The sequence below is a fragment of the Passer domesticus genome, chromosome 10 (assembly GCF_036417665.1).
Source record: "Passer domesticus isolate bPasDom1 chromosome 10, bPasDom1.hap1, whole genome shotgun sequence".
In the NCBI taxonomy this organism is placed as follows: domain Eukaryota; kingdom Metazoa; phylum Chordata; class Aves; order Passeriformes; family Passeridae; genus Passer; species Passer domesticus.
This window is the reverse complement of record NC_087483.1, coordinates 40,728,384-40,743,187: the sequence shown is the minus strand read 5'-3', so window position 1 is coordinate 40,743,187 and position 14,804 is coordinate 40,728,384. Positions and strand designations below refer to the sequence as shown.

At 38.3% G+C, this 14,804-nt stretch overlaps 1 long non-coding RNA gene across 2 annotated transcripts in view; it reads left to right on the top strand.

The window, feature by feature from the left end:
- Nucleotides 1–8,546, top strand: part of LOC135309255 (uncharacterized) — a 63,786-nt gene extending 55,240 nt beyond the window's left edge. For both annotated transcript variants that reach the window (XR_010369580.1, XR_010369579.1), the window contains 2 exons: nucleotides 5,263–5,342; nucleotides 8,481–8,546. This is a non-coding gene — a long non-coding RNA (uncharacterized LOC135309255). The remainder of the gene's footprint in view (nucleotides 1–5,262; nucleotides 5,343–8,480) is intronic.
- Nucleotides 8,547–14,804: the final 6,258 nt, after the last annotated feature.

Genomic DNA, 14,804 nt, shown 5'->3' with positions numbered 1-14,804 from the left:
ATGAATTGGAAGTTCAGCTCTGGGCATATCAGCATTACTACAATGCAGATTAATAAATTTTTTTGCCTCTTTCATTTCTTTAAAGAAGATACAATCTACCTCTGCTTGAGCTCTGCCTGAGGTATGAAATAAGTGTAAAAGTTCACATTTTTAGCAGCAAGATGTTTCTTAATTAGAGCTCTTCTTATCGAAGACTTCTTTTAACCATTTAGATTTAAATTTAGTCAGGGTCTCCCATCTGCCATATTCTCTTTATTTCCCCCCCCCATTTTAGTGTAACTAAATTATGTGCATTTCTTTGTGGGTTGCTGTGCAATAATTCTTCCTTCTAACTAATAATAGCAAAGGGAAGATGGAAAAGTATATTCTGCTCCTGATGTGATGAATATTAATTTGGTGCAGAGCAAACAAGATCTGCACTTGCAGGAGAACTTTGCCCACGACTTTCTGGAGTGAAGATAGATTTTCTACAGAAACCTCTAAACATGAAAGGACACCTCCCAGCCCCCCCAGAGATCCAAGAAAACCCCTAATTAAATGAATTAGAATACAAGGGCTATACAATTATGTTTCTGCTCTGCCACAGCAGAGTTCCCCACCCTGGGGACATTGCGGAGCCAGTGATCAGAAGTATAAATGAACTCTGACTCTGATAACTTCGAGTCCTAACAGAGAAAGAACAGTGGAAAGTTTGCCAGAGAGGCCCCAGAGATAACAGTCAGAATTATATAATGTGCATATACAGGACAAAAAATAAAAACTACAGCGATTTTTCTCCTTGGGGATGACAGGAATCAACTCAGAATGTGGCTTCAGTAAAATTTGTTGTGATTTGGAGACAAAAATAATGAGTGCTGGCCAAATCTGGACCCTTGCATCGAGGCTGCCTGGCCGGGGATTTGCAGGGATGCTGTTTGCAGGAGGCAGAGGCACATCAGAGCTGCTTTGTAGATATTGCTAAGCCCCTTAGTTCTCTCCGAAAGAGGGGATTTGGAGCAGGGAATCCTTGGAATTGACACATTAATTTTCTCCTGTCCATGCCCTGTGCTCAAACTTCTGCTTGGGGAACGTAGAGATCGCTGCCTTTCCTGCTCTTCATGGGTCCAGGGTGCTCCTGCTCTGACATTGAACAGGGTATTATCTTTGGAAAAAATAAAAAAAGCCAAACCAGAACTGACTAATTCAAAAATTAAGTCATTTCTTTAAATTTTATAGAAGGATTTTTCTGTGAAAGATTTAGAGTTTTTTTACAGAGATTTAAATTATGTTAAAAACATAATGTGTGTTAAAATATATCCCCAAATACATACAGAATTCACTATTCCTTAGCATCCCAGAAGTATTGAAAAGAAGGCAGTTTTTTTCTGACACTGAAAACTTTTTGGAGTCCATCTGCCAAGTTCAGGGGCAAATTTTATCTTTGGATGTTCATCCTGGGTTGTTGTCGTGCTAACCTGGAGGGATACAGTATGCACTGAAATCCAGAAGGCTGTCTTTATTTTGAATGTTATTTACAAAGCCCATGAAAAAACTGACATTCATCAAAAGCTACGGCTTGGCCATGCTGAGCATTTGCTTTGTTGTAGGGGAGAGTGGTCACTAATCCTTGATTGTCTTCTGAATTATTTGAGGACTTAACTATAGTTAAAATGTGACCTGAAACCAATGCCTTTAAGGGAGATGAAATTGCTTGGCTGCCACAGAAATACCAGTACAAGTCAAGAAAATCAGTTGCTCTCTCTAATCTCCTTTCCTTTGGAAACTTTGCTAATGAGATCAATTCCAGAGACAGTTGCCTTGATCCACAATGGTAAAAGTCCTTCTGTTGGCAGCTAAATAAAGCAGGATAACCCAAAGCTATGTTAAAAATTGGGAGAATAATGTGAGGTGAACAGACAACCTGGCTTTGCTGAGGCAATGGGGAGGCCTGAGTGTGTCAGATTTGGTTTGACTGTTAGAAATGGCCCCTAACTGTGCTTTTACCACAGCATCCTCCCCTCCTGTCCTCTGCAAGCCAGAAGCCTCAGCCTTCATCAACCTGACGTGCAGTTCAGATGTGGTCCCAGCTGGTTCTGTAACTCAGGGGGAGAGGTAGGAGGGAAAGAAAGCAGTGAAAAATATTCCCTTTAGCTCAGTCTTTAGGGGCACAGATGAAAAATCAGATCTTTGAGCATATTGGGGGATAATTGTCCTCTCAATACTTTTCTGGGAGCTGTACCATCAGCAAAGATGTTTCGAAAAACAGAAATTAAGACGTTTTGTTCAAGATAGGAAGAAATCTAAAAAAAAAAAAAATCTCAGGCAGATCCTCTGTTTTCCTAGGCTAAAACTAGGAGTGGGAATGTATCTTGGAGGTTGGAATTAGGTGATCTTTAAGGTCTCCTTTTGCCCACACCATGGAGTGATCCTATTAGTCATCAGAGGGCATGTGGGTCCTGGATTTGCCCCAGAAAAATCTTCTGAGCTCTTGGAACACTGTTGGAAGGAACAAGAGGTGCATGGAGAATAAACAGGAATTATGAGCCTGGGCAACTGTTTGGGTGGCCAGTGCTTTTGTGGTTGTGTCAGGTCTAAGGGATTCTGGAAATGGTGCCTCTGCAGAAAAGGGAAAAGCTGGGACATCTTTTCCTTCGTGATTTTGCAGTGCAGGGAAGCAGAATTAAGGATGTTCATTGTGTTTTTGTTTGTTTTTTTTTTCTAATAGCAATCCCTTTGTAACGATAACTCAGCATAGTTATAAATATTCAAACCATATAAACAGGTTTTCATATTGAGTGGGCAAAAGAATACAAAGTCCTAATGATCTCATTCTTACCCACTTCTATCGTATAATTCTGTGAAAATTTTTGGAATTTACTTACTCTGCCCGTCTGCAATTCCAAGTTAAAAAGGTGAGTTTTTTCTTTTTGTATTTTTTTCTCCCTCTGTGTCTTATTAATGAATTTTACCTCATTAGGAAATCCTTTAAAATGCTTGGATTGCTGTCCTGGAGAATTAAGCCTTCCATTTATCGACAGGACATGTGCAGCTTTGGCACGAGGGGTGTAAATCCCCACTGGGGCCTGTCAATGCTTTCTGCCTTTCTGGGGAGAAGCACATCCAGAGAGGATTGCTCAGACTGTGCAGACACCCTGACTCTGACCTGACTCCTGAGGAGAGTCAGCAAGAAGGGAGAAAGAGGTTTGATGACCCCAAGAAATATATTTTCTTTGTTTTAATGGATTCGGGTGCATTCCATAACCTTTTATTTTTTTCTTTATTGGATTTTTTTTAAAGTTCTGTTACATATTTTACAAACTCATTGTAAGGTTACGGTGCCAGCATTTTTGAAGTGTTCCTTGATGGTCAAGAGGATCTAAACAGGAATAATTTATTCATTTTGGAGGTGGTCAGACAGTAAAATAAAATAGTAGCAGCTTGTATCCTAGCCTTTGTAAAAAGGAAATACACCTAAATTTAATGCAAATAAAATCTTATAGAGAATTTTGGGCCACATTCTCAGGCACAGGTAACTGTCAGAGGTAACTTCAAGCCTGTAAAGTTCCAAGGATGTAAATCCCCTGAGCATGAGTTTAAATTCCTCTGAGAACCCCATGGTTCAAGGATGCTCATGTGCATGGCTGAGATTGAGCCTGAGCTGATTCCAGCATTTCTGGGGAACTTCTGCCCCTCAGTAAATTAATCACCAGTGCATTAGGGGAGTAAAGGAGCAGGTTTCCCAAGAAAATGCTGGGATGGCCTCTCTGCTCCTTCCCAATTTTTTGGTTTTGATTATTGATTTTCTACTCTAAACACAGCTCGGTGTTTTCCTCTTCTTCAATGGAAGCAGAGGCTGACACAAAAAAATCCCCATGAATTCTGATGGATGTTTGACTGGTAAGGAATGCAGAAGATTTAGGGAGAAGAAATTACCTAATTAAGGCAAAAAAGCTGAATTAAGTGGTACAACTCATGTTTGTTACACCAACCTCTAGGATTTGCTTTAAGCCACTCTTAAAATCAACATTTATTTGCACCGACCTTTGGGGACAAAGACTTCATTGGCCTGATTTGTATTAAAAGTTGGAAAAGCAAGCAGAGATATTTGTGGAGAAAGGGCAGCAGCTGAGAACAGACTGAGACATTTTTTACCGTGGGGTCTGAGATGCTGGGATGTAAACTTTGCTCTCACTGAATTAAACTGGAACAACCTCAGGCTCAGTTCTGAAACTCTGCACAAGGGTGCAAATGAGGTGTTTGGTCACTGGGCCAAAGGACAGTTATTTTTTGCTAATAAAACTTTATTATATTGATTTGCAGGAGGCAACATCAATCCCCAAATTGGCAGGTCCTGAATGTCCATATTTCTGAATTTAAACATGGATGTTAGGAAAATAGCCATAAGCAGAAGAGAGGATAATTGGCATCATATGAGTTAGTAAATTTGTAATTGGGAGGACGTTTATTATCAGTCCAGAGGTTCCATTTTGCTGTAAATTCAGGCCTATTTTGTTCCTGTCAGATATGAACTCACGTATTATTACATGACAGACCTTTGAGTAAAATGATACATTTTCCTCCAGATCAGGCTGTCTGGCCTCAGCAAGTTTATTCAGGCAGTGGAAATCCCTTATTAAATACATTTTTCAAAACTTCCTGCACTACTGTTTATTTATAGATTACAGGGGAGATAATCAGTGCTTTCCACTCATATTCGCTTAGTTCTTCCTAATGATACCTAGTCACACTCAGTCATGGTCATGCATACTCTGTTCCACTCACAGTAAATTCCATTCACAGTAAATTTGAATTCACACTTCATAGTCAATCATTTAACTCATTCACATCAGTCACACTGAATCAATACTCCCTCGCTCCTTTTTTTTTTTTTAATGCTCATTCCTTTCCTTTCACATTTGCTCCTAAACATCTGCAATCATCCTCGTTTGCTTGGTGTCTGTCCTTAGAGCAAGAACGTGGCTGTCATTAATGGTAAACCCTCTGTAGCTCAGAAATTAAGAGGGTTTTTGCAGGGCCAGGCAAGCTTTGGAGAATCACAGGTGCTGCTCAAATTTCTTGCTGAGGGCATCCAACCTCAGGTGATGTGCTCCTTATTTTTGGGGTGGGAATCTCACACCCACATGTGTGTCATCTCATTCCACACAGAGCAACCTCGTGAGGTGGATTTTTGGTTTTGGTAACCCACAATGCACAATTAAATAGAGCTGATGCTGCCTTTATTAATTTTTTTTTTAATCCAATTTAATTTGATTTTAAATAAAGGTGAAATACTGTGAAAGCAGGACTGAGGAGGGAGGCTGAGGATGTTGCCGTGGTCAGAAATCACAGAAATGAGTCGTGTGGTGAGTAGAACAGGGTTTATTTCATAAATAGGATTTTATAGAATTTTGTAGTTGCCAACTCTTTTGCCTCCATGGTACATCTGAAACCTGGCTCAGAAGACAACGATCCCACACCCTGTTCAGACAGATTTGGTCCAGTGTCTCTGCTCTCAGGAAGCAGTCTGATGCAGGAATGAATGGGGGGCAAAAAGGATTGCAGATATGTTTGTGTCTTCTTTTCCTTCCAGATGGCAGCAGGTAACTCTTCTTCTGTGAAGACTTTGATGTCAAAATGCTAAAGACACCTTAAACCTCTAAATATCCCATGGAATATTACAGCACAAAAGTCACCAGGAAAATATCTGGGTTTTAAAGGCTATGATGTGCAAGAATATTAATGTAGATGTTTTAGCCAAGTATTGAATTTACTAATGAGGAAGATATTAATTTTCCTTTTTTTTTTCTCCTTTATTTATGTCTATATCAATAATTGACAGCTGAAAAAATAGAGGTTGTATTTAACCCAAGGACACCACTACTGAAAGCTGGATGTTGTTTATGAGTCCACAAATATAGTGAGAAATGGAGGAAAAAGGTGTAAAGGCTTTGAGGAAATTAGAGAAGTACTAGAAGTACTGGTGGGCAAGTCCTTGGTGTGCAGAGCCTCTCATGGCATCCATGAGTGCTCCAAAAGGAGGAGAGACAAGCCAGCCTCACCCACAACATATTGTGACTTCCAGGACAAGGAAAAAGAAACTATTACATTAAATTAATAGCTTTGTGTCTGGGGACAAAAAAGACAAAAGTCTCAATCCATGAGACACAAAAGGATCGTATCTATCATCTCAAGATTGGCCTAGGAGGAGAGAAAGTGCATTTGATAGACTATTATCCTAATTTCTGTCCTGAAAATCATGACCTATGGACAGTGGGGCATCAGCTGTTACCTCAGAGCCACAAACCTGAAGTAAAAGGCTGTAACTGGGTTCTACTTTTATTTATTTGTTTTTAAATTCTGTTATTTCTCCTTAAGAAAGAAAGGAAACAAGACAATTGTGACTCTGAGGAGTCACAATGATCAACAGCAGAAGCCAGCAGGGAGATGGGTCTGGAATGCTGAGGCCTGAGGGGAAGGAACACGATGCTCTCAGGACACTCAGATTTTGGGGATAAGCAGCACAACTGGGGAGCACCAAACCCCAATGTGGTTCCAGGTATGGGGTCATGGCAGAAAGGTTCAGATGGCATTAAATTAACATTTTCAGGCAGGATATGACTATGAAATTAACAGTGAAGGGTCAATTTCTAGGGCACCACCAGGGAGATTTTATGGCTCCTTTTTTGCTCTCTCGGTAAATTTGTACCCTAGAAATGGTAACAAAATGAGAAAGGAAGAGCTGACCCATAGGCAAGAAGACATGGAAAACTTCCATAATGTCTGTATCAATAATTCCCTTCACCCCCACCAAATTATTCTTTTCACCCTCCAGTTGTTTTGTTTTAAAGTTTGGGGTTTTTTTTAGCCGCACAGTCCTTAAACAAAGATTTCTGTGTCAATTAGTGGGGTGCATTTGGACTTTGGTCCCTCAGTGTGTGCTTAGCAGATGTTCACAGAGAAGCAAAGTTTACCCAAACATTTCTGAGGTTGGAGTTTGTATATACAGCCTCTCTCTTTTCTTTCCAAAGGGTACCATATTAACAATTCTTTTCTCGCCAGTATAAATATTTTTCCTGCAATTAACTGCATAATGGTGCAACACAGATGCTTGAAGAGGGTGTACTTATCCACTGCAATTTGAGTCATCCCTTTACAGTAGCACCCACCCCGATGTATTAGAAATCAACTCAATTTTTATTGAAAAAACATCTAAATATGGGAATAATTCCCTAACCTGTTTATTTTGAAAAGTGCTTTGCCTTCTGACAACACAGCCGTGGCGAACATCTATTAGCTTTGCTTTACTTTGTTTTCCTTCAATTTTTTTTTTTTTTTTCTGAGTCACTCTTTGATTTTCAAAACATTTTGGTCATCCACAGACTCCAAGTCTCCTTCCAGGAGAAACACTGAAGAATCAAGTGCATCTCTCCTTGCCTTTTAAAATTACCCTTCAGGGCAGTGCACACACAGAGTGACCCTGGCTTTTGACAAACCTTTGCTGAACAAAACGTAACAAGCCCCTGTATATTTGGAGCAGCATTTTCTATTCTGACAGAGACAGCTCTGCAGCATTTGATGTCTGCTTGCTGGTCATAGATAATGGTGCATCCTGGGACCATTGTCATCCCTGTCAATAAGAAGGCCTGGGGGGACGTTCAACAAAGCTACCTTTTGATTCACCGTTTTCCCTTCCTTCCCAAGACATTTGTAAGCCCCTGGTCAGCCAGGTCACTTTATTTCATCCTGATGTGCCTTGATAATAGCATCATGTCTGACAAAAAATTTTGACAGGCCGTCGATGTGTGTTTCTTTGGTTCCTGGGTTGTTTTCTATGCATCCTCAATGTCAAACAAGCTTTGAAAGCTACTGATTATGTTTGTTTGGACTGAATTTGACAAGATTCCTATTCTTTGAAGCAATTAAGCTCCTGAGGATGGGTCTTGGGATTTGAGCTAATTTTTTTTAGCAGTGCAGGAAGCAAACAGAGCACATCCTATGCTCTGGCTTTTTTTTTTTTTTGTTATTGTTTCAAGGTTGTGCTTTCATTATACCTTTAGAAATACCTCAACCCAAAGGAAACTTTTAAGCTTTAGAAGAAAATCAAAAAGGAAAAAAAGAAGAGAAACGTGCAGCTTGAAAGTAAAAGTTTTGCATGTGTATATTTTATCTGAAAAGGACAAGTTTGGCGAGCTCAGGTGGTGAAATCTCTGCAGAATTTAACTCTTCTGAGACCACACAGGCTGTCCATTTGCACAATGGTTTTTAGGAGCTAATCTATGCTTATGAAAAGATGGCAAATAAAGTATTTTGCTCAACTGGCCACAGATAACAGCTCACAGCCTGGCTTGTTTATTGTTTAAATTAGTTGCAGGCAATTTAGCATATTACAAATGGGAATTAGCAGCATTTTGAGTTTTATCAGTTAGCTAAATTGTTAAATGGTGTTGTTGGAGTTCAGCAAAGCATCTCCAGAGCTACACTTTTTTTTTTTTTTTTGGCAGACACAGTGGAAGTTTGCATCCTTCCCCTGTAGCAGCGGGCATGGAGCAGACGCTCTTTTAATTGGATGAGGGCTTTTCTTTTTTTCTGTGCAAATAAATATGAATTTATCACAGTTCATGAAATACTAAAAAAGGCAAATAGTAATTTCCTATTGCAAAAAGGAAAAAAATACCAAACCCACAAAAAAGCATTTCTGTTCTGTGCTGTCTTTTAAGGTATTTTTGTTGCATTTAAATATATTTAATTTGAAGCTTTTTTCACTGCACAGTGGAAAACCTTCTGTTTTGTAAGTAATCACTAGGGAAAAGTCAACTTTTTTTCATATTTGAAGGCATTGAAGGCCAGATCCCACCTTATGAATGAAAATGTGGTTGTCCCTGGAAGTTTCTCAGAGTCTGACAGCAGCTGAGCAGGGATTTTTGTCTTTATGTTGCAGAGAAGCTTCCGGAACATCAAGGTTGGTCCAAATCCTCAGGGATGAGCAATCTTTGAAGCTCAGCTCTCCCTTCTTTCTTGGGAATTATCAATGAAAGGAAAGAAATCTGAGTTAAAATCCCAAAGATGGAGTGACCAGCTGATATTCAGGGTGTACCACCCCTGCAGGATATTCCTGTGTCCCCTCCCACCAACACCCATCCCAACATCCATCTTCCTGGGCTCTCCTTCCAGCACAGCTCTGCCTCTATGACCAGTGGAGGCAAAATTCTCTGCCTCAGTTTCCCTGGAGATGGGAGCAGGCTGTAAGTGTTAATCTCCTTTTCAAAGGGATTTGACATCTCTCGTTGGAAGCAGTGCAGTGGGTAAATGAGAACCAAAATGTAAATTTACCAAACGTAAACCAGATCATTTTCCTTTTTATCAGAGTTTGTGTTTAGTTTTAGTATTATGACTGAAGTGACAGCCTCTCATTTTTATACATTTCTCCTTTTATTCCCAGTTATTATTTGGGTTATATTACCTTCAAAACATGTTTTTATGGAGTTATAATGATTTCAGATGAAAACACAGCTAATAGTTACCTACTGCAAATTTATGCATTTTTCTTGCTCAGAACCTATCAAAATTGCAAATTTTCCCGAGGAATTAATCTCCTTTTACATTTGGCCTGGATCTTCCTTTTCTCTCCTACATTCCGAGTCAGGATAACAATTTCTGCCCTCAAAATGCCCCCAGAGCTGTGTCTGAAGGGTTCCAAAAAAACAAACCAGGATGTAGAGGAATGGGTTGGTTTTGTTTTCTTTTCACTGGTATTTTTTTCAGGAATACAGTATTTCCTTGGAATTATTACCAATGCTTTTCTGTCTTTCATGTTCAGTGCCTTTCTGTCAGGCTATCTCTAGTTCTTCAGGGCAGTATTGTCTAGTTATTCTTTCATATTAAATGAATGGGTTATTACTTTTACGTCTTTAGAATATTTCATTTTGCTGATTTCTCCATATTAAAAAGATGATAAATTATAGCAGCTATTAAGGGCCCAATCCTGAATTCTTAATGCAGTCATTTCCATTAAAGTTCCCCCTGACATAGATTTATATGGAATCTGATAAATTTCTGCTTGGCAAATTCCTGGAGAAACTACAGAAACCTGAATTAAATTAGTGTGTTAAAATAATCAACACGAGCCCAATCTTGTCAAGTGAGGGGGAGATGAGTGAGTTCTGTTCATTGCAGGACAGGAGTTAATGACTAATTATTAAGCACCAAGATGGCAAAAGTGCAGTGGGATTTCCAGGCACATGAGGGATTTAGGACTGAACCCTATTTTTGCTTGAAGGCCTTGCTTGTCCACAGGGGTTTTTCCCTCAGATTTCTAATCAATTTTCCTCTACTATGAGAAAATGTGGAAAGATTAATTTCTCTGTTAATGACAACTCTGGAGCAGTGCAGGACACAGAATGGGCCCTCCTTGGATGGGGTTTGGGAGCAGGGTGTGTGGTGATGCTGGCTCACTTTGGTTCCTCTGAGCTGGACCTGAGGATCACCAACATTAAAATGAGATTTTCCATGGCTGACACAGGCTCTCACTTTGGCCTGCAAAGACATCTTCTGGCAACATCTAAAGCAATTCATTGCTCTTGCTTTTTGGAGCAAACCGTCCCAAGCAAACACATGGACGAACCTCCAGAATTTGGGTTTGAGAGAATTTTTTTGCCATGTTATTAAAAAATTGGCAAATTAATGAGTAAAACCCACACTGTCCTTTGTGAGACATAATAATGGTGTGATGCCACTGAGGCAAAAAATCCCTCATTTTTCCTCTAGATCCTTTCTTACGACATGATGAATAGTTTTTTGATGTAAAGATCAACACAAAATTCAGTACTATCTTTTTTTTTTTTTTTTTTTTTTTTTTTTTTTTTTTTTTGATATGTAATAATTCAAATGCAAAGCATGGGTCCAAAATGCTGAGCTCTTTATTTGTGCCATAACCATACTGGAAATAAATGCATTTTATGAACCTCCTAAGATTCATTTAAGTATATGCTGTCCTGCCATGTCTTGCTCTACATAACTTTCTAAGTAGCAAAATGTTTTCAAATTTCTTCTTACAATTTTATGGTGACACAAAGATTTTAACTGTAATTTTATGTTTTAAATTACACTTTAGTTATTTAATATATCTTCCAGTGAGACTACTTTATTTAATCAAACAAAGCTTCTATCTGTATTTTGTAGACTATAATATTTCTCCTTTTCAATACTATATTTTTATTACTTGGATTATCCCTTTTTCAAGAATATGGTGATTTTCTGAAAACTTCCCAGCAAAGCAAATTCTGTGTCCTTTGGATTTAATCCTGAGCAATTTTGATCAGCTATCCTTATTCTGCCACTTGATTTTAAGTTTTCTAAATGATGAAATTTCTCATTCTGTTCTGCCATTTTTATTGTTGTTTATTTCACAGGAAATTTTCTGATGCTTCATTAACAAATTGGGCACTTAAAACACATCAGGACAGAGCACAGGGGACAAACATGGATGAATGCAATACTTTCATGGGTAAAAATGTGCTGTAATTAATACTAGAAATCAAACAAAGACAGGAGATATAATTGTGATTGTTACATTTAAAAATAAATGATTTAGTTTTGAATAGTAAAACAAAAAAAATTAATAAGAAATAATTAATAAGAGCTTGTTTGGCCTAAATTGTATTTTTTTCACCCTGTTTTGCTCCTGAATTGGAGAATAAACTCTTTACTGAGCTCTATTTATGAATGTTTCCTCCATTTAATGTTTAACTTTGCTTCAGAAGGAACAAAGCACGAAGGTAGACTTAGCAGTTTGTCAGTTTAATGAAGTACTTAATTGAACCTAGGTTTCTTAGAAGGAGCTAAATTTCAAGAAGAAAGAAAAAGTCCCCTCTAGACTAATAATTGTCTGTGGCAGGAAAACCCTTGGCAGTGGAAGCAGGGATTTATCTTGAGTTGGAATGAATTTTCTCTGTCAATTGGCATCTGAAGGAAATTCGGCAGGGAGAGTTAAGTGACTAAATAGTTCTCCAATGACTGAAACAAATGGATACTTTCACAAAAATCTTTTGAGTGTCACTCAAAATTCAATCGCTGGCATGGTGGCTCACATTTTATAATACTGTACATATGTGGGTTGGGTTGTTGTTTTTTCCTTTCAGTCTAAGCTGAATTTGAGGTTTTTTCATAAAACTATATCCCATATCAATTTCACTTACTTTGATCAGTTCCAAATGTTGGCCATGTTTTTGGTGTGTTCAGGAGGAACTTCATCGACCATTAGGTCTAAACCAAGGGTGGCTTTTTAATTGTAATTTTAATTAATTAACAGGGTTTCTGGGTTGTGAAGTCTCCTTGAGCCTTCATGCATGGTACAAGTCATCAGAATGAATTGGTTGCAATGTGGTTTTCAACCATCCTGGGCTTTTATAGGGTATTAGTTTTGGAAAAAAATGTGTACTCTATAGTTTACTTTGGCCTGACAGTGTTTATCCTGTATGTTTGTAGAAATAAACAGGAAAACCCTTAAACACTAACAATCCTATTTGATTCTTGATGCTTCTTGGCAACTAATCACAACAACTCCTTGGTGAGGTCCTGGGTATGACATGTAAATATTTGACAGAAAGGTAAAATATAGATATCTGAGCCCCTTATATATTTAATGATCCCAAACAATTTCTTGGACAATAGGCAAATAGCAAAATGTCACTTGTTTGGAAGAGGAGAGGAAGAAAAATCCATGAACAAGCTGTTCCTTTCTTATATTTGCAGTTATTATTCTTGTAGTAGCTGCTACATGTTGTTAATTAATGTGACGGCTAAACCCACTTCATTTCAGTTCTATGTTTGTACAGACATTTGGCAGGGCCAGGTGTGCTTTTATTTCTGATTTTTTTTTTTTTCAGATTGAAAGTTTCTCTAAGAATTTCTTTGATTTTTTTTTTGCTGTCTTTCTCATCAGAGACTCTGTCAGCAGGTCAGACCCCTTGTTTCACCAACAGCAATTCCACCTCTTGTGATGTTGGGCAGTCCAGGTTCAAGCCCTCTCTCTGCTCTGTGATACTGAGAATATTGCCTAAAACCAGCTCTGATCATGGCCTGCAGAATTTCCTACCGTCCCTAATTATTTTGCTTTTATTAAAATAAATACATATTTCCTATGTAGTTTCATACACCCTGAGTCTGTCTTCTCAATAGAAATGGATAATCTTATGTGCTTGCACTTTGAATACACTTAGAGATTGAAAAATTGCACGATATTTCATCTTTTACCTGCATGTAGAGAAAAATTTCTTACATTTCATCTTCCTTAACCTTCTGTGCCTCATATATTGCTCTCCCACTTTCCCCCTTTGCCTGATCTCGATCTTTGCAGAATCACTGGATCTTTTGGTTTGGAAAAGACCTCTGAGATCATCAAGTCCAGCCTTTGAGTGATCACACCCTGTCAACCAGTTTGTGATTCCCCTCCCCCTAGAAAGTATCTATTATTGATTGACTTGGAATGGGAAAGGTTTTTGGCCTGAATTATCCTCAAATCCATGGATTTTTTTCTGCCCCTGTGGAAGTGCCTCACAATCTTCCGCCTCACTTAGTGACTTTTACGAGCAAATCCTCTCCTTGGTACCAGAATTCACAAGGATTTTCTTGTGCTTCAAAAAAAAGTGTGGTTGTCCATGAAGAATTTGTTGGAAACTATTCCTCAGATACTTAGTGGGAATTATAGAAATGAGTGATAATGTGAGATCAAAATGAAACTTTCAACAGAGTAGAGTTTCTTAAGAGGAAACAAAGCAGTTGGAAGCAAAAGGCTGATGTGTTTGAAGCCACAGCTAATGCAATAAGAGCAAAAAAAATTTAAAAAAGTCTTTGAAAGCGTTGGTTCAGAACTGCAAGAAGTTCAACAAAGAATTGCTAATATGGAGGGTAGGAATTGTTGGATAATTACATTGACGATCTAGAAAACAAGCTTAGAAAAGGAGGTTTGTGCACTGTTGAGGAGTGCTGAGGGATGGGAGATTGGGAACCACGGATTTTCCCCACCCCTGTTTTGTCCCTGGTTTTTATGCTGCATTTTGAAGATGTGTGGAACGTGTAAATCAGCTGTGGCTGTCATTTGCTTTGAAACACTGCACATTTATTTCATTAAGGCTTTCAGAGAAGCCTCAGCCAGCAAAGTCTTCTCAACAGAAATTTTGATTTGTATTATTTTTGGTGGCTTTATTTTTCCTTCCCAAAGGTTACTGCCACTGTTGGTTTAACGGTGTTTATGTGATCTTATAATAAGTGTTATCACTTTGTATAATTATTATGTGTGATTAATCCAGTTCACACTTGAAAGCTGTGGGGTTTTTTTAATTTTTTTTCATTTTTGACCAGAGGGTATGTCTTTAAGCCTTTGTGTTGTTCACTTATAATGATAGCTGACAAGAGTTATCATAATGAGGGAGGAGGATGGAAACTGGAATAAATTGTTGAGTGAAGAAAGATTTCTGGGAATTTTTGTTTGGATTAGCATCTTCTATAGTAATTATCGAGAAAAATGTTGGATTCAATGTATAGACCCCTGATAATTTGATATTTGTATGGATTTCTGTAGCTACCAGGTTATGCAAGACTATGGAAGAAAATGCATTGTTCAAATTTTTCAGTATCCTTTTGGAGAAATTCAACCTGTTTTAAAAAGGACTCGTAAATATATATACATATATATATATATTTGCCTTTTAACAAATGTGCATTGTTCCTAGCATGAGAAACTGGGGGTTTATGATTAAAGGGGATTTAGGGGATTTAGGACCTAAGGTGGCAGGGGTTGGGAAAGCAGAGCTGCTTGCTTTTAGGCT